The 27,083-nt window shown below is 38.9% G+C and overlaps 2 protein-coding genes across 5 annotated transcripts in view; one reads left to right on the top strand and one right to left on the bottom strand.

The window, feature by feature from the left end:
- IMMP2L (inner mitochondrial membrane peptidase subunit 2) overlaps window positions 1–27,083 on the bottom strand; it is a 796,496-nt gene that overhangs the window by 326,938 nt on the left and 442,475 nt on the right. The gene's annotated exons all lie outside the window — the stretch shown is intronic.
- Window positions 3,453–27,083, top strand: part of LRRN3 (leucine rich repeat neuronal 3) — a 58,153-nt gene continuing 34,522 nt past the window's right edge. Inside the window, exon 1 of the mRNA XM_007070965.3 lies at window positions 3,453–3,889. The gene's annotated coding sequence lies outside the window, so the exon portion shown is untranslated. The remainder of the gene's footprint in view (window positions 3,890–27,083) is intronic.

The following is a 27,083-nucleotide window of genomic DNA, read 5'->3' on the forward strand; positions in this document are numbered from 1 at the left end:
AAGATTCTAGCAAGCATTTTTAGAAGCTCTAATACCAGCAACACTTTGAAATTCAGAAAAAGCTTTGGGGCTAGAAACATGGCTTTTTTTTTTTCTTCACTTAAAAATCTGTTCATGTTTGGCTGAAATATAAACTATTAAAAATCGCCATTCCCCTTCCCTCACTTGTGTTCCTCAGGAAAATTTTGCCAAAGTGCCACAATAATTTGTGAACATTAACATTCTAAGTCTGGGCCCGTGCCACCACACAAACAGCAGCACACCCGCTGTACTGGAAACTCCTGTGAGCTGCTGAATCAACTGTAGAGAAAGACTGAGGAGTGGGCCAGGCAAAGCTGTCATTATTCCTCACCACAACCCTCCCTGAATACAGTACTTGGCCCCAGTGGCCACCCTTCCATCTGGGACACCCCATATGACAGGAGAGCCTTCAACTCTTGGGGGAGGATGGAGACAGAAAGAGCTGGGCATAGTTTCCCCAACCAGACTCAGCACATAGCCCCAGTGGCCCATTTCCCCCTTCCCCACCAAAGATAACAGGCTTCTCCTGTGGTCAGCTACAGTTAGTTTTGTAGATCAAGCTGTACTGAAGATTCAGGTTTCAAACCCTGCTGGTGATGCATATAGTTGTAAAAAGTAGAATTTATTTCTATCTTTTTCCTTTAAACAACTAAACACCTAGAAAATTATATACATAACCTACATTAAAAGAATGTTGCTTAGATTGCAAAAGCACTCAAAAGTTATGAAATGTCAGATTTACAGTTGCCCATGCAACCTCAGTTCAACCCCCTTGTGTGTCTGCATTATTCTGCATTACTTACACAATCACAAACTATGTTTTCCACAGAACCGCTGCCTCATGCAGTTCACAAGTTGGATGCAAAAGGAGGCAGAATCAAGGTTGCATGGAAACCTTAAATCTGGCATTTCCTAACTTTCAAGTGTTTGACTTTGCAACCTAAAAAACAGTCTTTTAACATATTTTTTTAGTATGTAATTTCCATTAAGCTTTCTAAGCACTTCTGCTTATCTCTTCAACACAGTTCTGTGTGCATTCAGAGAGCTAATTTCCAAATAATGGCAGTAATAAAAGTTCTGTCACCATCAACTCTCTTAACAACTATAAACATACAACACATTAATAGTCTAGTAAAGTGGTTCTCAACCTTTTCCATACTATGACTATGTGTTACAACAACAAAAAATTTTCAACCTCCCTCCCTCACTATAGAGAAGAGTGGTTACAACTCCCAGATTAATTACCCTTGGTCTACTGCATCAAACTAACTCTCCATTTCAACCAATAATTATTGGGTTTGTTCTGATGTCTCACTCATCTAGTATGCAAAACCCAGTGAAAACAAACTCCATTTTAGTGTTTGCACATCTTATTTTCTCCCTCACTCTGCCCCTCAACTCACAGTCTGATGAAAAAAATTGCAGAGTGAAAGCTAATAAACTATATATAAATCTGGTGAAATAAATTACGTTGCTATTTTAAAACTACCAAACATGTTGGTGAAATCAGCAGGAAAAGAGCTTCTAATGAACCTTAATCATCATAATTGTATCAGTTATAAAAAGTAGTTTACGTTGCAAGCATTTTGAAAACATCTTTAAAAAAATCTTTGGTATTAGCTGAAATGAAAATTAAATTATTTCTCTTCTTTGATATAAATAAAAGTATATTCTTATATAAATATCAGTTAAATTGTAGTTTCATATACATGTCAATCAAGGAGGTATTTTAATTACATATCAAAACTTACTTTCCTTATGCAAGTGCACTCTAATTGATTTAATTATTTAGCCCTCCAATTATATAGCCCATATCAATCAACCAAAATGAAACACTTATGTAGTAAAAATATAATCTGAATTTCATATATCAAATCATTGCATCAGTTTTTGCATGATTCTTACACACTATATGTTACTTAGAAAACTGAAGTGTACAGCTCCTTAGTATTCTTGAATGATTCATTGAAATTGTGTGCGCACACACGTGCATGTATATAAAAGTAAGAAGAGACCTGCACATACCTTTAAACAACTTGTAAAAGATGTTTTCATCATTAAAAATAAATTAGCATTGACATATTTTTGAAAAATCAAGATGTGTGTGTCATTATATCTACTACTAATGTAAGTATCAGCAAGCAATGTGTGGGTTTTGCACCTATTTGCTCTTAACATGTTATTCCAAAGTGACTTTTATTCCAAGTATTTAGCACTATTTTTAAATCACATGTTATAAAATAAGCAACTTTATAAAGCATAAAACCAATTCCTCGGGGAATTAATAAAGCCTATGATCTAAGATTCAATGTGATACTTAGTGCTCACAAAACAATAACTATTATTTTAATAGTACTGTGGCATTTTGTTGCTGTTTCATTTAGGAAACAAATATTGATCCCTCATGCAATTAGACATGACTGTCAATCTTTCTTCAAACAAAGCTGAAGAAAATGAAATGAAAACCACATTTCATTTTATTCCACTAGAGGGTGGTCTATCTCAGTCAGGGTTATAGTAGGAGATTTATGCAAGATTTATCTTTTCTAGTTTTGACCTGTTGATAAACAGGTCTTTATATTCCACTATTCTTTGTCCCCCGTTACAAAGTCATTTCTTTACATGATACAGTATTCGTAACGAGGAGGTTTTTTTCTAAACAAGATCCACCTAATTGTTGTTGTTTGGGAAATAAAGTGGTAATAAATTTTCAGAAAACGAACATTTTCTGAACTGTTCTGTAACCTCAGAAGCCTGCACAGATGCATACTATAGTTTGCCTGCCTTTTGTTTACAGAGATACGGACAAACACAGTGTCTGTGCCTCTGCAATAGTCCCCAAAGTACTAAAGAAAATATTATAAGGAGGAAAAAAAAGAAAATTCTGTGCAGTCAATTGCTTCACTTTACTAAATGGCCATACAATAACCAGTGAACTGGACAGGAGGGGGAAAAAAAACCCAATGATTTTTTTAAACAAATCTGTTCATTTATTAATACTACATTTTACATGTGTAAAATTGATTTTTAGCCAACCAATTCACATAAAAAACTTTAATATTCTATCTTTAAAAAAGGGGGGAAGAGAGATTGGTAAATTATCTATACTGTCCAAAATTAAAACAGCAAAAGATACAGGAAAAAGAAAACGCTTTACCAAATGACTTCAATCTGTACGTGGTGTCTTTTGAACTAAAGCAACCTGGGTAGAAGTTTAGTGATCTCTGATCAGTTGCTTTGAGCATAGATACCCTCCTTCTATCTCTTAAAGATTAAATTAAATATCCTACATTGTCCCACAAAAATATGAAAGCACTGCTCCATACCCCTCCCGAATCAGAAGAGATACCCAGAAACATATAAAGACTTGTTCCCTTTATTCGTACCCTAAGCAGCAATGTCATATAACAGACAGGATTTTTCAGCCAACCAGACTGGAGCAGCTGCGAGTGCTACATCTTGGCACTCTGAAGCTATTGGCTCCTCTCTGGGGAGTGGAGGATGTTCAGTTATTAATGACCGCTGAGCAGGCAGCACCATGTCAGTGTGACAACTGATCGGGTGAACGATGCAGCTCTAACCACCATGGAAACAAGGAGAAATAAGAAGAGCTAGCAGGCATCTTTCTCTTCACTGGATTGTGAGCCTCAGCCAGCCGGCAACAGAGCTCTGGCAAATGTAAGGGATCTCAGCTGGCAGCACAGAGATTCTCTCTTTTTGTAGGATATCTATAGATAAATGTATCCTATGCTATATATACATGCAACTCTTCACACCCTGGCATTAACACAAGTATGTGGTTACCTGCACTAAGGAATCCAAATATACAGATGCAGAAGTCCTCCAGCACTGAAATTACTCTTGCAGGGTAAGTTTGTTTATATATATATAATGTGATGTGTTCTACAGTTTATATTTTCATTTACACAATCACTGCTTTCTTGTTTTCTTCAACTTATTCTATTAGACTCTTTCCAAATTTTAGTTTACGTTCAGAATACAAATGCAACCACCTTTTGGCTCACAGATGATCTAAATGTGTTTGCAGGTCTCTGAGATGTGTGCATTTGTTAGCTTGAAAGAACATCAAAGGATTTAAAAAAACAAAACAAAACATTTTCCCCAGTCCTTGCAACGCAAAATCAAATTACACAATTGCCCTGTGTTTTGAAACCAATAAAACAAGATACAGGACAGCTATTCTTTCCTCTCTCTCTCCAATGGTTGGATTAAGGCAAATGCCATTGTCTGTCAGGACCTAAAGCCACTGAGCACCAAAGCTGAATGAGCATATCACAAACAGTTATTGAATTTCTGCCAGGTTACATCTTAGGGATTGTGGCAAATGACTTCCCCTAAAAAATATATCCCTTTTTAACAGTCAGAAGGGACAGTGTGAAGCTCTGATTGCTACTGTAGCTGGAACTGACACATACTAGGTAAAAAGAATAACATTAAACAAAAGAGTTCTAATTTTCTTTGGTAATTAACAAGACCACAGCAGGCTGGCTCTAAAGTACATTTTTCATTTGAGAAGAGTGTTGTTCAAATCAATTGCTATATTTCCCCTAGCCTGTTTTTCTACAAGAAGGCTTTTCAGTTTATTTGTAAGAAAATGTCTTTGTTTTCATATGTCTAGTTTTTGCCCAGCGTTGCTGATCAGAATGAGAAGAGCCTCGCACAGGGGATGTTTGGGGAGGGGGGAGAGAGACAGGGAGAGGAACAGATTGGGGAATAAGAGCTAAAAATTCTCTATATAATCAATATGAAATATCATGCTTGCTTTGGTGTTGCTTAGTATGTGTACTTGTGTGTCATACCTTTCACCCAATATAAGCAAAGCCTTTAGTATAACTCCCTTAAGATGAAAACATGTTCAGTAAAGTCCATCAGCATACATGGATCAGTGACTTAGGCAGCTGCGAAAGCTAGGTTAAGAGATTTTACTTCACAGCCATGCAAAGGGGAGGTTGGCTGTCTAATGTATGCTTCCAAAGCTTTCTACATAGCTTTTCTGTTTTATGGAATAACATGTAGGTATTAAAGCAGTTCACCCCGTTCACCCTACAAAAACACCAACAGGAATCTGCTCCTCTGTAGCAACGTAATTATTTGCTTGTACAATTGCAACTTCAGAGTTATTGTTTGTTTCTCAAATTACAGTGAAGACAAACATGAAAAGACAGTCAACTGCTGCATACCTGTCACCTTCTCATAAATATATCAGAAAAGGGGTAGTGTAACAATATGTACAGGAAGATGTCAATTAATTCAGATGACCCTTGTAAATGATGACAGTAAAGCAGCTCTGACAATATGCCACAGCATTTTATTTTTCCTCTGGAAAATATACGAGCTTAATAAAAGGTTTCTTTTCAGAGTGCAAAATGAAAGGTACTGAAGCATAGCTCCTGTTATGGGCAAACTTGCTTTATGAATGGAAGACTGTTTAGAACATATACAGGTTTATCATACAACATAACTTCTCCTTTTATTACTTAAATCTACCTTTTCAGCCATACTGCATGGGGTTTTTTAGTTGTTTAAAGGAGAACTGCAACCCTGTGTTTTATACTGGTACAATATGTGGCAGTGCAATGAGGAAAGAACTCGTATTGTTTCTTCTTGTTACATGGAGAGCACTATTGCATGAAAACTTTTTCTGAATTATATGTCACAGTCCAGAGTTCTGAATCTTTACTTGCATTCACATTTTCCATAATCAATACCATTAAAAGTTAACCCTGATAACTTTAAACCTAAGATCCACTGTTCTTTTTTGCCACATATACTATTTCACATACTGTTACACTATTTACAAAGATACTCCAGCTTTTGAAACATGCATTCATTGCACTCATGAGTACAGAGGAAACACAGATGTCCTGATAAACAACTAAGACATTCTTACCCATTAACCCAGCCAAACTGTATGGTGACCCTATATTATGGTTAATACTCCCTAAAGCCTCCCTAAAGTATAATATCACAGTGTGAGACACAATGACTGGCTGATATTGTTATCGCAACCCTCGAAGTACCCCCTTTCAGAGATGGTCGATTTGGGAATTACATCACAATTCTTGTTTGGAGTACCCAGGAGCATGTGGGTATTTTTGGTTTGTACCATATTAGACCAGACCATCTGTAACATGCTGCCACCTGCAATGCATATAATAAAGTATCATGCATAATCCTTATTAATAGGTTTAGCATAAGAAGCTTTATAAAAATATTAATGTACTGCAACCACCTTGTGATTAACAGGGGACAGAGGAGGACAAAACTCAGACCTTGTGTAAATCAGAATAATTCAAATTAATGCAGTTGCACCTACTTTCTCTGAATTTGACCTAATCTGAATAATTTTTATATGGATTCCAGGAACAAACATAATTCTGTTTTGCTGGTCAAAAAGAACTACTATCACTTTAAATAGCTGCCAGTTAGAGAGCTCGTTCAATAGCTAAGTTTTTGTAGAAGCTAATGTAATAGAATAAGATAAGCAGTAAAAAACAAACAGTCTGGTGTCAGATAAGCACTATCTTGCTTCAATAAGGAAAGCCTCCAGATAGAGACAATTAAACATAATTTGATTTCTTGCATTGTATTAAGACATTTTTAGCAGGTTATGGGGCATCAGAAATATAGTTCAATGACTCCAGTAACTCATGTATCCCTCTTCTACCCAATAACGTATTAAGGTAAAGAAAAGCATAAAAATCAGAAGGCATAGTTAATATCTCTAGATTATTATCAGAGACACTTGTAAACTATTCTACCTTGTACTCTGAAAATACTACTAAAGACAAACTACAAAATGGGATAATGGAAAATTGATTTGACATAAATCACTCATAAAATTGTTTTTTGTTTTTTGTATTTTTTGAAGTAAAAGATTTCTCAAAAGAAGGTCACCTTTTAAAATATACCTATACAATTCTTCCTGTATAATACACTCAAGCCAAACTGTTATTTAAAAAAAAATGTAAATTTCCTTTTAATAAGAGGGCTGTGGTTACATATATAGATTTGGGAAGAAATTTCAGTAAGCAATTAAAATGTTTTACTTTACTGAGTGGAAATGCCATTGGAACATAAGAAGAAACAGTGCAGCAGATGTCATTAGGTGCATCAGTATGAGAAAGAAATCAATATTGTTCATTGTAAGTCTTTGTAAGTGGGAAAATGCAGTACATGCTATTTATTTATTCAACTGAGCAGTTTGTAAACAGCTGAATGCTATTATTGTAAGTCATCTATAGGTCACAATGAGCATTCCTCAATGTTTTTGGTACCAAAAACGCTTTTTAGACATCCACAGTCTAGATCAGCAATTCTCAACCCACGGCCCACCACTGGCCAAATTAGCATACAGTTGCGGCCTATCTGTGTGCTAAAAAAAATTCAAAATTTGTGCTTTGATTTGGCTGGGGGCAGGGCTGGTTGAGGGGAGACAGCATGTGGCAGCCTGCGGGAGCACTCCTGCCAGCAGGGGGCTGGTGAATGCCACAGTGGGGCAGGGTGCAGGAGAGTGAGGCTCTGGGCAGGTTTGGGGGAGAGGGTGCTCTGGGCAATGTGTGTGTGGGGTCTCTGGAAATGAGGGGTTTGCAGGGATGTTGCAGCACCACGTGGTTTTAGGTTGGGCTCTGCTCCTGGCCCTGGGCAGCTGGGACTCAGGTCCTGGCTGCCTGTCCTAGCACCCAGGGCCTGCCTGGCCCCGCTCTGTGGAGGTGTCTCTGGGCAGGGGGCACTGAACATAGGGGGCTGGGGTTTTTTTGGGAGGGGCGCTGTGCTTCTCAACCTGCAGCCCACATAACAGGCATATGCGGCCCACAATGATAAATAGGTTGAGAACCACTGGTCTAGATGAACTGTAAGGTTACAAAGACACAATTTGAAAGTAATAGACATGCTAGATATCACTGATATCAACCTCCCTAATATAGGGCCATTTCCTCCAGTGGGATAAACTGGCACACACTGAGCAATTTCGATTTGTATCAGTTGAGGATCCCTCCTGGATCTCAACTGGATTATTCCCACTTTAGGCTTTAGGTAAAGTAGCTGGGGTCCTAACTGGTGAGGAAGAACAATATGGTGAGAGTGAAATACACAGTAACTGCAATTTTCTCAAAAGGCTTGTTAACTTTAACCTCTCCAGATAGGACTCCAGTTTGTACTAGTTGAGAGCTATGTTGAAAGATTCAAAAAGTGAAATAATAATAAAATTTTATTTATATACACATAAAATGTGGCACTATATAGTAAAACACCTAAAATCCAGTATAAAGTGAACAACAAAGAAAAACCATAGACTCCAGTTACTTGCTGTTGGAGGAGCAATCCTTTTCCATTATTCAAAGACATTTTCAAAGGCATCACTTGATAAACATGATTACATTTATTAGGCTGTTTTCCCTTCAACTATATGCTTAGTCTTAAATTATGAAACATTTGGAAACTGGCTTATTCTTGCATCTCGCTCATTCTTCCCACTCCCAGTTCTACTTATCGGTTTGCCTTGAAAGCAATTCACGCTTATAAATACATTCAAATGACCCAATTTTGAATGGAAATATAAATAAAAGCACACGATTTTACATTAAAAAATTAAATTTTGGTATAGTGCAATATGGAGACATTTCTTCTTGATCTAACATTTTTATTCATTAACATATTTTCTTTTGGACAGCACATTTTCTGTAGCTGCTATGCCATGGGTCATAAAGCTATGATCTAATGTAAACTGGTCCAAAACCAAAGGCTGTGGGCTTCACATTATTTTTGTTACTACTATTTATGGCATTAAATGCAATCTTTGGGCCAAATTCTCTGGTGGTGTAACTCCAATGACTTCAGAATTATGCCAGAAGAGAATCTGCCCCCTTCTACTTAAATCAAGCTGAGAAACAGCTTTCAACAACATTAGTACAAAATAAATACTTAATCTCCCTTACTCCTTAAGCTTCTGTCTTTGGAGGTAAAGTCCGCAAATCTGAGTAAAAAAGTTGACAAAAAAAATCTTTCAAAATGCCTACGGTTTATTAGCATTATCCCAGGAGTCTTTTACTGGAGGCTTCTTCTCATGTGAATAACAACTACTCTGCCAGGAAATACATGAAAGTCTCTAAAGAAGTCTTCCAAGAAAAAAATTGAAATATCAGCTTTAAGTTCAACTATATCAAGAATCCCCTGGACATCCAGCTACCTGCATTAAGAAAAAAATGACTGTTTATACAATATTCTTATCTATGAGGCTGCCAATTTCTGCAAAGGCTTGCTGAATAAATTAGAGACTAACAACAACATGCACCATAATAGATACACAGAGAGAGACAGAGACACAAATATACACAAACACCAGAAAATCATCTACTGGGACATGCTTTACTGAGCCTCTTAGGACCGAAAACCACAAGAGAGTGGACAGTGTCACTGAAAAGAAAACAGAAATCTCCTTGTGGGAAATTCCTCATGCAGGGAATGTGGTGCTATTAACACCAAGTTCAGCAAATTAGTGGGCTGTTAGCATGATTTTATACAATTAGAGGAAATTGCAAATGACAATAAGGTTGGTTAGCTTCATCACTATGGCCATAGTACAGGAAAGCACCCAAGCATTCTCTTGAGTAAGGATAACTTAAGCATATACATGTGCTTTCCTGAATCAAGACCTATGGTTCAGTTTCACAGCTGTGACATAACTTTGCTGTGAATAGAACAAAATATTGCATTGTACATTAGGTCTGAGTTTCTCTTTCCTTCATATGCCATGTAAATTTGCATTGTGCTTAAAATCAGTGTGAAATTTGTCACCTGCGTAAATTTTTTTAAAATGTAAAGAGAAGTTTTCTCAATCCTTGCAAAATTATAAGGTTAGTTCTAAATTTAAAAGGATTTTATATATATTTTCCTCTCCCTTGTCCCATTCCTGTTCCCTTATTTCCTAATGAAGTGCTTCTCTACCTTCCCTGGCTCTCCTATCAACCCCTGAAAGGGGCTTCCTCCAGAGCAGGCATAGAATATCAGGGTTGGATGGGACCTCAGGAGGTCACCTAAGTTCAACCCCCTGCCCAAAGCAGGACCAATCCCCAATTTTTGGCCCAGATCCCTAAATGACCCCCACAAGGATTGAACTCACAATGCAGGGGTTAGCAGGCCAATGCTCAACCCACTGAGCTATCTTTTCCCCCATCATTATCCCTAGCCTTCCCTGTGCTGACACTCGCCTAATCACACACATTTCCAGCAGCAGTGTGCTGAATCCTCTTCACCATCTGCCTGATGGCCCAATGCAAACACTCTCCTCCTTCATGGTTCTGTCCTGGTGGAGAGGTCAGGAGCAGGCAGTGCAGGGAAGTAGAACATTTAGGAAGGAAGAGGGACCAGTCAGGACCTGTTCTAGACAAGAATCCCAACGTGGCCCAGACTCCCAGAAACCTTCCCTCTACCCAAAACAGCAAACTCTAGCTGCTCTCATAACCCTCACAAAACAGCAGTCTTCTAGGTGTTCATCATGGAAAATAGCCAGACTCCTAAAAGTTGTTCCCCCCACTCCCAATTTTAAAGCTTAGAAAACAATTAAATGGGTCAAATTTTCATTTATTTTTCTTGCAAAGCTCTAAACAAAAATCTATTAATATGAAAAATAAAATATTGCAGACAGGCAGAGTTCCATTTCCAGCATTGTGGGAGTCAGATTAGATTCATAACTCCCATTAATGCCAGTTAACAATAAATAGGAGTGGTGTGACTAATTCTCTATGCCTGGTGCTGAGAGTTTATCCCAGATACTTTTACTGGACTAAGCCCTTTAGAGTATATTTTTTCCCACATGGCCAGGTATTAAGTTGAAAAACAACTGCTGAGCTTGTACAATAGTTATTTTTATGACACGTGCGCAATAAGGTGATTTCATTATTCACTCTAATTCCCTTTAACAGAATTTGCTAGCATGGTTATTACTTGATAAAGTGTGGAGAGATCACGCTGCCTTAAGAAAGGCAAAATGATGAATGATAGTAATGCTACTTTATGGGGACAATGCTGAGATGTGAGGACAGACAAAAATGATGTACCTGCAAATATAGGGCTAAGCAGATTCACCTGGCACACACTGCTCAGATTATGCATCCTCCTGACTGTTCCTTTGGTGTAGTTTATTCAGACATTTTTTTTATATATGGTATCACATATATCTGAAGTGTCAGAAGGATATGTATACATACACACACACACACACATACCAGCTTCTGACACTTCAGTTGCTTGTCACGTGTATTACAATAAGGGAAACATTTTGTACTTACCATATAGCCCAATTAAAGGCTGTGCACTGCAGATATTCATGGGGAAAAGGATCCTGTCCCGAAGAGTGTCAGCAAAGTCACAGTATCCCACATCCATGAGCGGCAGAGAGAATAGCTAGCAGATCCATGTAATTACAGATCCATTGGCCATACTTCCTCCCTTCCAGAGACCCAATAATTCTCTGAATGTTTGGACCTGGAGATCCCTACCAAATTCCCTAAGCCCAGCCCCTTCTGTGCAGCTATACTGTAACATTGGGCACTAACTATCCTAAGTGCATAAGGCAATTAAGGCACTGTGTGAACTCTTCAGCTTTTCTATAAAATATTAATCTTCACACCTGACCATGCATTTTGTTTTAAGAGTTACATTTTCAGAATGTGTACTATCTTTTCCGAGCAAAATGTGTGCCAACATTTTGTCACACCTCACCATCCCTTCCAATTCAATAGCAAGTTCAAATCCAGTAGGAAGAGGAGCAAGTAAGTCACATTTGTATCCACTTTGTAGCTGGCACTAACATACAGACACAACATGCACCCACCAGTGAGGAAGTTGGGCTTCCACCCACTGGAAAACATACCCTTAAATATGATTATCAGATTCTGTAACATGTACATTTTTCTTTCTACAATACAAATTACATTATATTACTAAATACAACTCACAAAATGGAAAGAAATGAAAAGGGAGTAATAAAACAATACTAGTAGGGGTATAAGCCAAGGAAATTTTGCTTAACAACTCATGTTGATGTTCGTAATTCTTCCTCATTAGCAACAGATACTACAGCACAAATGGCCCTCTATCATGTTGTCTCTAAAGTGGGCAATTTCGTATACTCCGGGTGATTTTGGTTTATGTTCAAGTATCCCAGTACAACTGAGCTGGATAAAAAACATCATCGGAAGCCTTAACTGAAATTGCTCTCTTTTATTCATACTTGTTTTTCACTAATTGTGTTGGTTTCTGTTTCCCCTTAGCAACATTTTAACTGAGTTCTGTGTAAAGCTAATTATAAGAGAATGTTATGCTAAAAAACCAACAAAATGAAACTATTAACATTAAAACGTCTATAACAAGCAGAGCAATTTAAAATCCTTTCACAGATGGTCCTAAGAATTGCCACCACTGGGCCCAATCCTACTTCCATTGTAATAAATGACAAAAGTCCGAATGATATCAATAGAAGCAAGAGTGGGGCATTAAGAGCCTTTTCTTTTCACCTGTTGGTGTTTTCATCATTTTTCCATCTAAGAAAGCAGAACTCATCATGCTGCTTCATTTGAACTCATACAGGAAGGTAGCAGACACAAAAGAATAACACAAAGAAGTCTCTTTTTTCATTGTTTGGAAAAATCCTAGTCATTTCACACATTTTAGTGCAATCCTATTTCTCCGTAGGTCTAGAGGACATCCAAAGCCTTCAGATAAACAGGATTTCAGATGAAGGGAGGGAGGTGTCAAGCCAGCCAGCTTTAAAAGGCCTGCCTTCGGGAACTCCATCCCCAGAATCCAGAGAAGAGTCCACCATCTGGTTTTTCAGATGCTGTGCTCTGAGAGATCCTGGGAACATAACCAGCCTTCAGTTAATCAGTTTTTGGTTAATTGGAGTTTGATTACTTTGGGTTGCCTGTTGCGCATTTTACTTCACATGTGTGAGGGAAACAGTTGTGCAGGAAGGCAGCCAATAGAACATCCGACTGTTACTAAAGTATTACATTCTCAATGAGGAAGACCAAACCTCCTCAATATTTAATATGTGTCTAGCCTTGAAAAAATAATTCATGAGGAATGAAACACAAATTTCAAAAATGAGCATATATGAGTCCAGTACTGTAACATCACTATCAGTACAGCTTTCACACTTTAGCATTACACTAAAGGAGCACTTTTCATTAATTTTATATTGCATATTTCAATGCACTGTAGTTAAACATATTTCAGTGAAGCACTTCATTATTTCCACAGCCAACAGAATATCTGGGTGAGGTGGGGAGGGGCACTCATGGATATTTCAGTTTTTGAAAGCTACAATAATTCACCATAAAAAGGAAGAACCAACTTTTACGTCACATTTGTGTGGCCAGGTGCCTAATATGAGACAAAGTTTTGTGCTCCAGCAGTATATTGAAATGTAGTTATAGAAAGTATACAAAGGATTTACCCTTATACTTCCGTTCGTAGTAATGAGAGTTATAAACTTGATTCCCCTGCATACTGAAAGCAGGGTTATGCCAAAAGCCTGCAATGAAACTTCGCCTCTATTTACTCTACACTCAGGTTTACTCTGAATCTTTTGGCAAACCTGGCCTGAACCAAGCCCTCTCATCTCCCCATCAGCCTGAATTCTCCTCTCTGGTAACAGTTTATGTCCTTTGGGAAGAGGAAGAGGGATTGAAGTAGCACTCAAACCCCTTCAGCTCTTCATGTATCAGATCACAAACCCCTTCTCATTGGTCTTTCAAAAAGATGTTATTACAATACTGAAACAAATACTACACAAAGGACTTAATTCTGCATCATTCACTCTTGTGTAAGTCAGCCATAATTCCACTGGAGTTACACTGGTGCAAAACTGATTCTAGTAACCTGAGAATCAGGCCCAAACTCTATAAAGAAACAATTCTCATAAGATCTGATTCTGCTACTTTTACTTACATTGTGCCACAAGTAAGACACTACCTAGCATGAGTAAAGGTGACTGAAGTGAGCTCAGATGCTTAGTAAATGTGACAAGAACACTGTATAGTAGATTATATCGAAGATATACGCAAACTCTAGGGTATATTTTTACAGGATATTTGCAGGGGTGATCAGAGTAACATCAGATTGCTTATCCTTGATCTTTGTGCCATTGCTGATATCATGTCTATTATTACCTATTCCGAGACAGCATTAGGTTCTGTATTTCCTGCTGATTTCATTGTTCAGTCTAAACTGGACACCTACATAAATCCATAGTGTACACATATGTAATAAGAGGTATCTTTTCTCAGCTGGATTCCTATTACTATTGCCTCCTGAAAGCAGTTGTAAGATGCTTTAAAAAGAATAGAAAGGCTTACATTATGCACCAGTAAAAACATGATTTTATCGCAGAACTTGACAGAAATAGAATAACTTTATTTTACAATAATTTCCTTAAAATCATGTATTTGCCACAAGCCAAAGTTTTCAGACCTGGGTGTCTAAATTTAGGCTCCCAATTTATATTTAGGCATCTAAATAAGAGATTTGCATCTAAATAAAAGAGATTTGCATCTGAAGTTTCAACTGATTTCAGTGGGATTTTTGGTGCTCACTCCTTCTGAAAATTACTTTTATTTGGACATATAACTATGGATTTAGGAGTATAATGACATCCAGTTTTGAAAATGTTGGCCTTAATGAGTAGCATTCAATAGTAAGCCATATTATACAAAGCACTGTAATAAATGTGGGTGTACTTTTAAAAAATTATTGGTTGAACTATAAAATTATCCATATGTTTTCCAAACTTTCAAGTGCTTTTAGGGCTCTGGCCCAGATCCTCCATCGAATTCAACGAAGCTGTACCAATTTCCACTAACCAGGGATCTGGCTCTCTACTTCTGAATAAAAGTTCTTTTACTATTGCATTGATTGGAGAAATCACAATGTTACTGAGGGAGTGTTCTTTATATTTCAGTTTCTGGTTTTTAAGAGCTCTTCTGCATCATTACTCTGACACTCTCTGGGCCTGATCCATAGGCCAATGAAGTCAATGGGAATCTTTACACTGACTTCCATGGGATTTGGATCAGCCCCTAAGAATCTTTAATTTGCTTTTTATTGTTTTTTCCAAATAACAAAATCGCAGTAATTATTTCACCCCAATAATATTAAATAAGGTATATGACATTACAGTTAAGAAAAAAAATCAACTGATATTATATGTAAACAAAAAACATAAATATTCAACACAAATATGACAGAGAAATGTTTATAATTGGGTCAGGATACAAGACTACTTGATAAGAGCTAGGAAATCATAAGTGTACAAGCTACAGAATAAGCCTTGGACACCATTTTTAACCTCTCTTGCAGAGGCTAACCATAAACTTTCAAAGGGCTGACCAAATTTCATAGATGACATCAACCCTGTCACTGCATTGAAATGTATTTCTTTCAGGAGCAGCAATATGCCACTGACCAATATTCATGATTGAGGAAAATGTTAACTCCTGTAAAATCAATCTTGTTCGCAGAAAGACTGCTCATAAAACAAACTTTTTGATAGACAGATAATATACTTTATTGCATCCATATGACCCAAAACGAACAGGGGATTTTCTGAGAATCCCAGTATTAAGGATCAGATCAAGTCAGTTTAGTATTTCATAAGCTAAGGCCTTGGAATTATAGTAATTCTATAATGTATGTGCTTGTATGCCTCCGATCGAGTACATAAATCCTACACAGCAGAACCCCAAAGCTAAAGTCCTTTCCTTCCATGGGGTAAGTGAAGAGCATTTGTTTCATCCCGCAAATTTGATTCAGCTGTCAGGCAACAGAGACTGATTGGGTATCCCAGCACGGCAGGAATCCGATGGGAGCCATAATATACTTGGAACAGGTGAAAGCAATGTTTCTGATCCTTCTCCTTGGGGCTTGCTACATAATTCAGGTCTCAGATTCAAAGAGGCAGCACTGAATAATCTGAGAACAGAGACAATTTAGCCCAAACACACAAAGGGACTTAGGCTTTGCAAAAGGGTTCTCACCAGGGAGGAGAGAAACTCAAGTTCAAATTCCTTCTCTTCTGGCAGCAGGGGGAATTGAATCAGGGTCCCCGACATCCCAGGTGAAGCCACTAATGAGAAGGCTAAAGGTTAAGAGTTTCACTTCTGCCTCTTCCTCCCCTCACCCCACTGGCCATTTTGTGTGGGTCTAAGCATGCTCTGAGCATGCCTACTGGCTCAGGCCTCACAGGCAAGATAGTCAGGAATACAACTAGTTACATCTGGCTTAAGGATCCCATTGCAGCTTAAGTGTGAAATAGGGACTGGGCACCGAGACTGAGGCAACAGTGCGCATGCCCAGAGGCAGAAACTTGGGTGCCTCTGGGACTTTAACAATGGAACTTTAGTTGTCGAGGGGTTTTAGCCACCTCTAGGGTTTGGCAGCAACCAAGTGGGGCTTTGAGGATCTCAGTGAAGCCTAAAGTTTAGATATAGGCAGCACCTCAAGTGGGAGTTAGGCACCTGAGTCCTGTGGCTCTGGGTTTCTGCTCCTATGTTTGTGACGAAATTGACACCTGTTTATTCACAAGAAGAGAATTTTTTGTATTTCCCATTCTAGAGAGGGGTAACCTGTCACTGTAAGCTTCTTCTCCACCTCCCACAATGTTGTACAATAACTTGTTTGAATGCCTTTCTACACTGACATTTTTAAAAGCCTGGACATGAATGTACTGTTTTTATTCAGAGAGCAGGCACTGACCATTTTCTGAAACAGTCTGACTCCTGAAGAAAGAAAAGGAGTACTTGTGGCACCTTAGAGACTAACAAATTTATTTGAACATCAACTTTCGTGAGCTGTGACTTTGCCTTTAGTAACAATCTTCACCATTCTACTATGTATTCAGCCTGTTCCAATAATTTTTGGCTGGATCAACTTCTGTTTTACACATAAGGCTGAGATTGTGGCATTAGCATAAGTATAATTCCATACTGTTGGACTGATATTCATATTAAGGTCTAAACTCCATGCCAGCCTGTGGTTTTCTACATTCGTGTTTTAACTAATCCAGTCAACAGATCGAAGCCACTTTGCACTTTACATGACCCAAGGCTACAATGAGCTGTTTGTTGGGTGTGTCAGATAAAAAATCTTGCCAACACAGACTTATTAGTGCCAACTGGGTTTCTCAATTGAAGTCATCTCCAATATCAAGATTCATCCAGTATATATACTTCTACTAGGGTTATTTAAAAGATATGAACAATACAATTAGAGTTACCTAATTTTAGATTTCAGAGTGGTAGCCGTGTTAGTCTGTATCAGCAAAAACAACAAGGAGTCCTTGTGGCACCTTAGAGACTAACACATTTATTTGGGCATAAGCTTTTGTGGGCTAAAACCCACTTCATCAGATGCATGAAGTGAAAAATACAGTAAGCAGTATATATATCACAGCACATGAAAAGATGGGAGTTGCCTTACCAAGTGGAGTGGGGGGGGGGGTCAATTCCATTAAGGTGGAAGTGGCCTATTCTCAACAGTTGACAAGAAGGGGTAAATATCAAGAGAGAGAAAATTACTTTTGTAGTGCTAATGAGCCAATACAATCAAGGTAGACATCGCCCATTTCCAACAGTTGACAAGAAGGTGTTAGTATCACCAGAAGGAAAATTACTTTTTGCAGTGACCCATCCACTCCCAGTCTTTATTCAGGCCTAATTTGATGGTATCCAGTTTGCAAATTAATTCCAGTTCTGCAGTTTCTCATTGAAGTCTGTTTTTGAAGTTTGCATTGGCCTCGTTAGTACTACAAAAGTAATTTTCCCTCTCTTGATATTCACCCCTTCTTGTCAACTGTTGAGAATAGGCCACTTCCAACTTAATTGCATTGGCCTCGTTAGCACTGACCCCCCCCCACCCCCACTTGGAAAGGCAACTCCCATCTTTTAATGTGCTGTGATATATATACTGCTTACTGTATTTTTCACTCCATGCATCTGAGGAAGAGGGTTTTAGCCCACGAAATAAATAAATTTAGCCCAAATAAATTTGTTAGTCTCTAAGGTACCACAAGGACTCCTTGTTGTTTTTTCTATGTTTTAGAGTATCCATATGTAGACAATCAATATCTTTTTATTCCCAACATTAAAAAAAAAGGGACAAGATTTTACTTTACACAAAGGATTTCAAATTATGATCTGATTTATAGTACAGTACTTGTAACCCCACTGTGTATGTAACGCCGTATGGAGTGTAAATCAGGGGAGAAATTAGTCCCAAACATTAAATTCCAGAATTCTCAATAATGGTATCCATACTGTAAGACAAGTTTCATTTCCATTTTAAGATATATCTCACTGTAATGAGTTGTACTTAGCACTAATTTTAGGGGGAACAGTCTTGAAGTATTCTTCTATTAGTGACTACTTTGGGAGTAGGGAATGGAGAGGGAGCTTTTCATGCTATTTTTTTTAAATATTTTGAGACATTAATTATTTGCCCAATAATTTTATTTGATTATTTATATATATTCCTACATTAAGCAAGTCTGTTGTCAGTATTACTAAAATAAGGGCACTGTGTGCACCATGAGTATATGGAGACATGGCTCCTCCTAGTCCACGCACCTCTCTGCTTTGCTCTCATAGAGGTGATAATAGAAGCACAACCTCCTGATCTCATCTCTGTATCCAGACCTATGATCTGGGTAGGTCCTGTGTAACTGCGCAGGGGACTTTTACTCCCCTTTACTGATCAGGACAAGGGCACAACCGAGCCCTTAATGTTTTGGTCCCTAATCACGAACAAATGAAATGTTCTATAGAATACTTTTCTGAACAATTATTTCCTGAAAGAAATTATTCAACTAATAATCTTTACATGTGATTGGGGCTTAGATAGCAAGGTGAGAGAGGGCATAGAAATACCTGAAGATAAAATGATAAAATGAGCATAAAAAGATCTCCCCAATTATGCAACATGGGAATGGGTGGTGCAAAAAAAGGGCAGAATATGAGAAAGAGCAATCATTTGCATATTGAGATGTATATACTATATAGGTATTTTAATAGAAAACAAATTGACAAAACAAGAGTACATATGTTACTGTCTTCCAGAACAGCAGTAGCTCATTGTCAATTTACATGTGTTTTACTCTTAGACTTACTCCGTGAATCACAAAAATTGGTTACCCTAGCAACTGCCACAGATTACTCAGCTTGTCTGTGAGACAGAGCAGTGTCTAAAAAAAAAAAATATTGCCATGTACTTTTATCAGAATCTCTCTATGCTGCAAAGATATGAGGATTAAGTGACACATGTACACATATTTCCCAAGAGTTTTAATGATAAGCATGTTCAAGAAAGGCTAGTTTTATATCAGTGTTTTGTATTTCAAAACGTTTCAAAATTTCATTATGTCTAATAATGTATATGACACTCAGAGAAAATAATAAAGAGTGTTGAATGGGGAGGGACAGTGTATTTGTCCAATCTCATAGTTGTTTTCTGCATTCCCTTTTTGTTACTGCTCTATTATAATGTTACATCGGTACCAGACATTGATGTGTTAAAATTTTCAAAAATCCCTAAGTGGCTTCAAAGCTTTTGACAGCTTTCCCTATACACTCAAACCTATTGGCAAAAAGAAAAGGAGGACTTGTGGCACCATAGAGACTAACCAATTTATTTGAGCATGAGCTTTCGTGAGCTACAGCTCACTTCATCGGATGCATACTGTGGAAATCGCAGAAGACATTATTTACACAGACACCATGAAACAATACCTCCTCCCACCCCACTCTCCTGCTGGTAATAGCTTATCTAAAGCGATCATCAAGTTGGGCCATTTCCAGCACAAATCCAGGTTTTCTCACCCTCCGCCCTCCCACAAACAAACTCACTCTCTTGCTGGTAATAGCCCATCCAAAGTGACCACTGTCTTCACAATGCGTATGATAATCAAGGTGGGCCATTTCCTGCAGAAATCCAGGTTCTCTCACCCCCCCTCCAAAAACCACACACACAAACTCACTCTCCTGCTGGTAATAGCCTATCCAAAGTGACCACTCTCCTTACAACCTGCATGAAAATCAAAGTGGGCCATTTCCAGCACAAATCCAGGTTTTCTCACTCCCCCACCCCCATACTCACACAAACTCACTCTCCTGCTGGTAATAGCTCATCCGAAGTGACCACTCCCCCTACAATGTGCATGATAATCAAGGTGGGCCATTTCCAGCACAAATCCAGGTTCTCTCCCCCCCCCCCTCCCCCCGCCCCACACACAAACTCACTCTCCTGCTGGCAATAGCTCATCCAAACTGACCACTCTCCCCACACTGTGCATGACAATCAAGGTGGGCCACTTCCAGCATAGATCCAAATTTAACCAGAACGTCTGGGGGGGGGTAGGAAAAAACAAGGGGAAATAGGCTACCTTGCATAATGACTTAGCCACTCCCAGTCTCTATTTAAGCCTAAATTAATAGTATCCAATTTGCAAATGAATTCCAATTCAGCAGTTTCTCGCTGGACTCTGGCTGCGGAAGTGAAGAAACAGATTGATAGAGCCAGAAGAGTTCCCAGAAGTCACCTACTACAGGACAGGCCTAACAAAGAAAATAACAGAACGCCACTAGCCGTCACCTTCAGCCCCCAACTAAAACCCCTCCAACGCATTATTAAGGATCTACAACCTATCCTGAAGGATGACCCAACACTCTCACAAATCTTGGGAGAAAGGCCAGTCCTTGCCTACAGACAGCCCCCCAACCTGAAGCGAATACTCACCAACAACCACATACCACACAACAGAACCACTAGCCCAGGAACCTATCCTTGCAACAAAGCCCGTTGCCAACTGTGCCCACATATCTATTCAGGGGACACCATCACAGGGCCTAATAACATCAGCCACACTATCAGAGGCTCGTTCACCTGCACATCCACCAATGTGATATATGCCATCATGTGCCAGCAATGCCCCTCTGCCATGTACATTGGTCAAACTGGACAGTCTCTACGTAAAAGAATAAATGGACACAAATCAGATGTCAAGAATTATAACATTCATAAACCAGTCGGAGAACACTTCAATCTCTCTGGTCACGCAATCAGAGACATGAAGGTCGCTATCTTACAACAAAAAAACTTCAAATCCAGACTCCAGCGAGAAACTGCTGAATTGGAATTCATTTGCAAATTGGATACTATTAATTTAGGCTTAAATAGAGACTGGGAGTGGCTAAGTCATTATGCAAGGTAGCCTATTTCCCCTTGTTTTTTCCTACCCCCCCCCCCCCCAGACGTTCTGGTTAAATTTGGATTTATGCTGGAAGTGGCCCACCTTGATTGGCATGCACAGTGTGGGGAGAGTGGTCAGTTTGGATGAGCTATTGCCAGCAGGAGAGTGAGTTTGTGTGTGTGTGGGGGGGGGGGTGAGAGAACCTGGATTTGTGCTGGAAATGGCCCACCTTGATTATCATGCACATTGTAGGGGGAGTGGTCACTTCAGATGAGCTATTACCAGCAGGAGAGTGAGTTTGTGTGAGTATGGGGGTGGGGGAGTGAGAAAACCTGGATTTGTGCTGGAAATGGCCCACTTTGATTTTCATGCAGGTTGTAAGGAGAGTGGTCACTTTGGATAGGCTATTACCAGCAGGAGAGTGAGTTTGTGTGTGTGGTTTTGTGAGGGGGTGAGAGAACCTGGATTTCTGCAGGAAATGGCCCACCTTGATTATCATACGCATTGTGAAGACAGTGGTCACTTTGGATGGGCTATTACCAGCAAGAGAGTGAGTTTGTTTGTGGGAGGGCGGAGGGTGAGAAAACCTGGATTTGTGCTGGAAATGGCCCAACCTGATGATCACTTTAGATAAGCTATTACCAGCAGGAGAGTGGGGTGGGAGGAGGTATTGTTTCATGGTGTCTGTGTAAATAATGTCTTCTGCGATTTCCACAGTATGCATCCGATGAAGTGAGCTGTAGCTCACGAAAGCTCATGCTCAAATAAATTGGTTAGTCTCTAAGGTGCCACAAGTCCTCCTTTTCTTTTTGCGAATACAGACTAACACGGCTGTTACTCTGAAACCTGTCAAACCTATTGGAAATTAAAAGGGGATATTTACCAAAAATGGTCATATTGGTAAAATCATGATTCAGGGGCTTAAGGAGCAGGTTTTCAAAGGCCCAAATTGCAGTTGGGTGCCTGCTATTGACTTGCAAGGAATTAGGTGCCAAACTGCTATTTAGGCCTTTGAAAATCTATCCCTACATTTCATTTTCAAAAGTGACATAGGCAGTTGTACTCCTAAATCCCACTGACTTGCAGTGAGACTCAAGCTCCTAAGAGACTACATTACTTTGAAAATGAGACTTGGGTGCTTTTGAAAATTTGACCCACCATGACCAATTACTGAAAGGCAAATGTTTTTATTAATTTCTCAAAGTCTTCATGCAGAGACCATGCACAGACATATTTTGTTGAACCTGGGTCTACATCATGCTGTGGAAGATATATTTTGGTTTTGTGAATTTCAGGCTCATGAAAGATGCCAGACTGCTAGTCATTTGAGAGGGAAGTCTTTTTAGCCAGAGGAGAGATACAAGAAAGGAAGCCTAACTGCCAACATGTAAACATTTCTTCATAATACTCCAAATAACCTTGGGGTCTAGGAACTGACAGGTCCCCAGACACCAGAAGGTTGTGTGTCCATTCAGGTGATTTTTAAGTAAATTTTAAATAACTTTATATATTATATTTTAAATATATACTTTAAAATTTTAGGACCAGGATGTAAAAGCTGTGGGTTTAGATAAACATCTAGAAGTAAAGGATACTTATCTGAACCTTTGAAATCTTTCATAAGATGTGTCTGCCCAAGGCCACCTCAGATTGGGGCGGGGCATGTGTTTGCTAGGGGAGAAGCGTATGCTCGCTCTTCCCCTACTTATGTACGTGGACTTCAGCATCTTTAAAAGGAGGTCAGGAGTCATATTCTCTCCTCTAGTATCTTCAGGAAGTATCTTCCTGTTTCTCTTTTTCTGGGAGATGGGGAGGCATGTGGCTTTCTCACACACTCCCTCTCTCTTTCAGCACAGGAAGCCTCAGGTCTTCTCTCCTCTTTTAAGGAGAGGGGCATTGCTTCTCCTCTAAGCTTCCCCATAGAGGAAGTAGTTTCAGGCTTCTTCATCTCTGCTTCCAAACTAGCACCTCACTGTATCCCTTTTCTATCCCCATCTTGTTCCCCCATCCATCTCTCATATATGTTTACTGCCTATCTTCCTATAATCCCTTTGCTTTTGTCTGTGCCCCTTTCATGCTGAAATGAGAAGAGGGAAAAATAATCAGTCCCCCCTGAATCTTCCCCATTCCCCATTTTCTGCAGCATTAGGGGCAAGAAGATGAGCAAATACAGCTGTTCTGGCTACTTTCCTTGCCTCTGCTGATTTCTGCTATGTCCTCAGAGACTCTGGGCCAGAGGAATGAGTCTAGTGGCTGAGGCATGTAGATGGGGGAGCAAAGTTCAGAAACAGGTCTTCTGCATCTATCCATAGCAACCCCTAGGGGAGAAAGGACTTTTAAAAAACTTAACCAACTGCCGTTTATTTGGGCCAGGAAGTCAACATGCGCCACGTTCAGAAAGGCCAACTGTCGCACAGAAAAAAAGCTGGATGGTGCGCATTCAATGACATCAAGGACATCTTCCAAGGAAAGATCAGCAAAACAACTTGTGCGAATCTTTTTAATTTGACCATGCTTCCAGTGATGTTATATGGCAGTGAAACATGGTCGCTGACAAAGATTGAAGAACATCAACTGTCTGTCACACACGGCGATGGAACGAACATTTTTGGGCATTTCGTGCCGCGATCACATCCCCAGTGAAATAATTAGGCAGCAGTCTGGAGTGCAAGACGTTGTTGTTGAAAGCAGGCTGAGCAAAATGCGGTGGGCGGGACACATGGCCCGACTCAGCGACAACAGATGGATGGCAGCTATATCCGAGTCGTGTCTGTGAGAACAGAAACGGCCATGTGGTCGGCCTCCAAAGAGGTGGGATGATTTCCTAAGAAGGAGATATGGACAAGCATGGTGAAGGATGGCCAGAGCGAGAGAAGATTGGAAGACGTGTTGTGATCGGCTCAGTCTCAACTGATGAAGGACCAACAGTCTACGCAGCCTGCGCAGCCAACTGCCTGGAATTTGCATAAAATACAAACACCCAAGACTGAATTAAAAAAAACCACAACACATATGGCATTCCTGGCAAGAATACAAACATACTTCTTTATGCTGCTCTGCGAATGTGCCTCAACCATGTTGTGGTAGGCTCACCTCTCGGAGTGAGAGGACAGTCTTTTCCATGCCTGTTCCACACTTGGTCTCTCTCAAGACAATTTGCCAATTAGCACAAAACTGTAGTGATGGTTTATTTGATGTGGAAATCTGTCCAGGAACTGGACTAAGACGAAGTTCATTTCATAAGGACCACAAATAGCCATCTGATGATGGCAGCATGCAGTGGCTACCACACTTGCTGGATTCAAACTTGTAGTCTAAAGGTGAAAGGCGCATGCCTTTATTTCCACACAAACAGAATATGTAAGTCCATGCTGCCGACAAATAAGCAATAAACATAATTAAGAAATGCAGATTCAATGTCTTAGAATGTGCCTGTCTAGAAAACAGAGAACCATAAAAAGTCATTAGACTCTTGAAAAACATACTAATTCACCTTCAGAAGTGTATAATAAAATGAATTTTTTTGATGTTTAATTTAATCAAACTAAAGAAACAGAATAGTAAAATACATACAAATGGACTTTTTGCATTCCCTTGGGCCACAATATAGAGAAATCAATTGTAAAATAATTGGGGAAAATTTGTGTTTTGTTCAGAAGAGAGGTAAAGCATTCATTAATTCAGCAATTCCATGTAGAATCATTTGCTTAATGGCATTTCTAATATGCTATGCATTTATTCAACCTACTTCTCTATATATTAAGATGCAAAACAATTACTGATGGTTATAAATCCTAGTAAAATATAATCAAAGTTTCTATTGAAAAGAGTGAAACCAAAGTCAAACTACTATATCATTTGAAATTTCTACCAAATAGTACATACAGTACTTGTTAGAGCAAAACATATCACTCATCAGCTAAATGAGGTTTTAAGGCCTAATTCAAAATTTAGTCACATATATAGAATAGACATATAAAGCCAAACATGCACCCATTTCAACTTAGTGTGTGTGTTAATACTACAAAAGTACGGTTAATGTAGATCCATTTTCAGGCCATCCTGTGAGTACCAAAAAAACCCTACACAACTTCCCACGGAGATCACATATAATCAGGTGCATGATTAATCTCAGTAGACGAGTGGGGTTGGGGGTACTCAGTGAATTAGGATCTAACACTTTCCATGGTTCCCAGAGGACTTGCAGAGTGCAAACTATATGGATTTTGTGGGAGGGTATAAAGATTGCATCTTGTGGTTCCCCGCATGCTTTTTAGGTACTTCTAAGCCTGAATCTGACCCATAGCCTAGAGCTATCTATATGTAATCATTCAAGAACAGTAACCCTATGCACAGCCAGTGCTAGGTCTATAGCACATTCCTTCTTCTAGTCCTTATATAATGCCACTTCAGTAGGACTATCTGCTCTCCTTAAATTTCAGTAGAAAGTTAATCTTATTTCCTTTTGAAACTGTGTAAAGTTATAGCTGTCCAGTCTCTAGCATTTGCTTCCTTTGTTACTCACACAAAATTCTGAAAAATGCCTTGTACTTATGATAAAATATTGTTATATTGTATTTTACAAATAAAGTGACCAAATAAGTATATCCAAGAGAAATCACTAGCATATGAGGTGATGAGTGGGAAGTCTGTACAAAAACAACAAGCATTGCGCATTTTTCTGGCTTTCAAGAAAAAAAATTACATTAATTGGTAAGTTACTGAAATAATAATCCTGAATATGAGATTCAATAAATGCCATTCTTGCTCTGATTAAATGTCAAGGTCATAGACTTGTTATTTCAAAGCTAGCGAACAATAATTTGGTAGGTAAAATGAACCCTCTAAAGGATTTATCTCTGGAATCCTATTCCATCCATATCAAGGAGCCTTCATGGCCCACAGTTTTACACATTGTATTTTCTTTCTGCTGCTATGTTTGTGCTTAGTGTAATTAGGCTTTATTTCACAATGGTAGCAAGCAAAAACAAGTCTACAGTGATTTAAGGCCAGATTGTGCCTGGCCCTTATGTGTCTGCACATAAAGAAATCAAGGGTTGTAGTATTGGCTTCTGTGCCCATGTGGGCTCCAGAAGGCATTCTATATCCATATCCTCAACCTGGAGAAGTGAAGCTCAGCACCACCCTCACTGTGGGCTATACATGATCACACACAATCGAGCCCTTTGGTATTAGTGTACTGTTTTGGACTGGGTGAAGAACATCTCTCAAGGCAGAAGAATCACTGTGCAATTGTCCATTCTGTTATGGTTTATTTCATGACAAAATTCTAGGAATAATTTCCAAATGTTTCTAGATACACTGGTGTAGGGCAGGAGCTCAGAGCTGGGTGAATAGTTGGGACAAAGTATTTGCAAACATTTTTAAGAATCTCCTGAATCACAGTGAAATTCAGCAGCTTTTACCATCTTATTTGCATTTCACAATTGTTTGTACGATCAAAGTTTTGTTCACACAAATGGTTAAATAAAGTGAATTTTGGGGCTGTAGCTGAAATTGTTCAATCAAGAAAGAAAGTTATTTTGTTACTAAACAAAATTTGTTTTGTATGGGAAGTAGTTTATGAAGAATGGGTCCTTCATTTAGATAATAACTCAAATAGAAATTATTGTTACACAGCTTAAATAGCAAATTATGAACATAAAAAAAAATCAAATGAATAATTGCTATTAATCACTCACATAATCCAGAAAGAAATTAGTTCCTGTTTTTAGTTGCTGCTGCCTATAGTGTTTTGGAGCAACAAAGTTTAATTTACCAATATTTCATCTGTTTTATG

The sequence above is a fragment of the Chelonia mydas genome, chromosome 1, assembly GCF_015237465.2.
Source record: "Chelonia mydas isolate rCheMyd1 chromosome 1, rCheMyd1.pri.v2, whole genome shotgun sequence".
In the NCBI taxonomy this organism is placed as follows: domain Eukaryota; kingdom Metazoa; phylum Chordata; order Testudines; family Cheloniidae; genus Chelonia; species Chelonia mydas.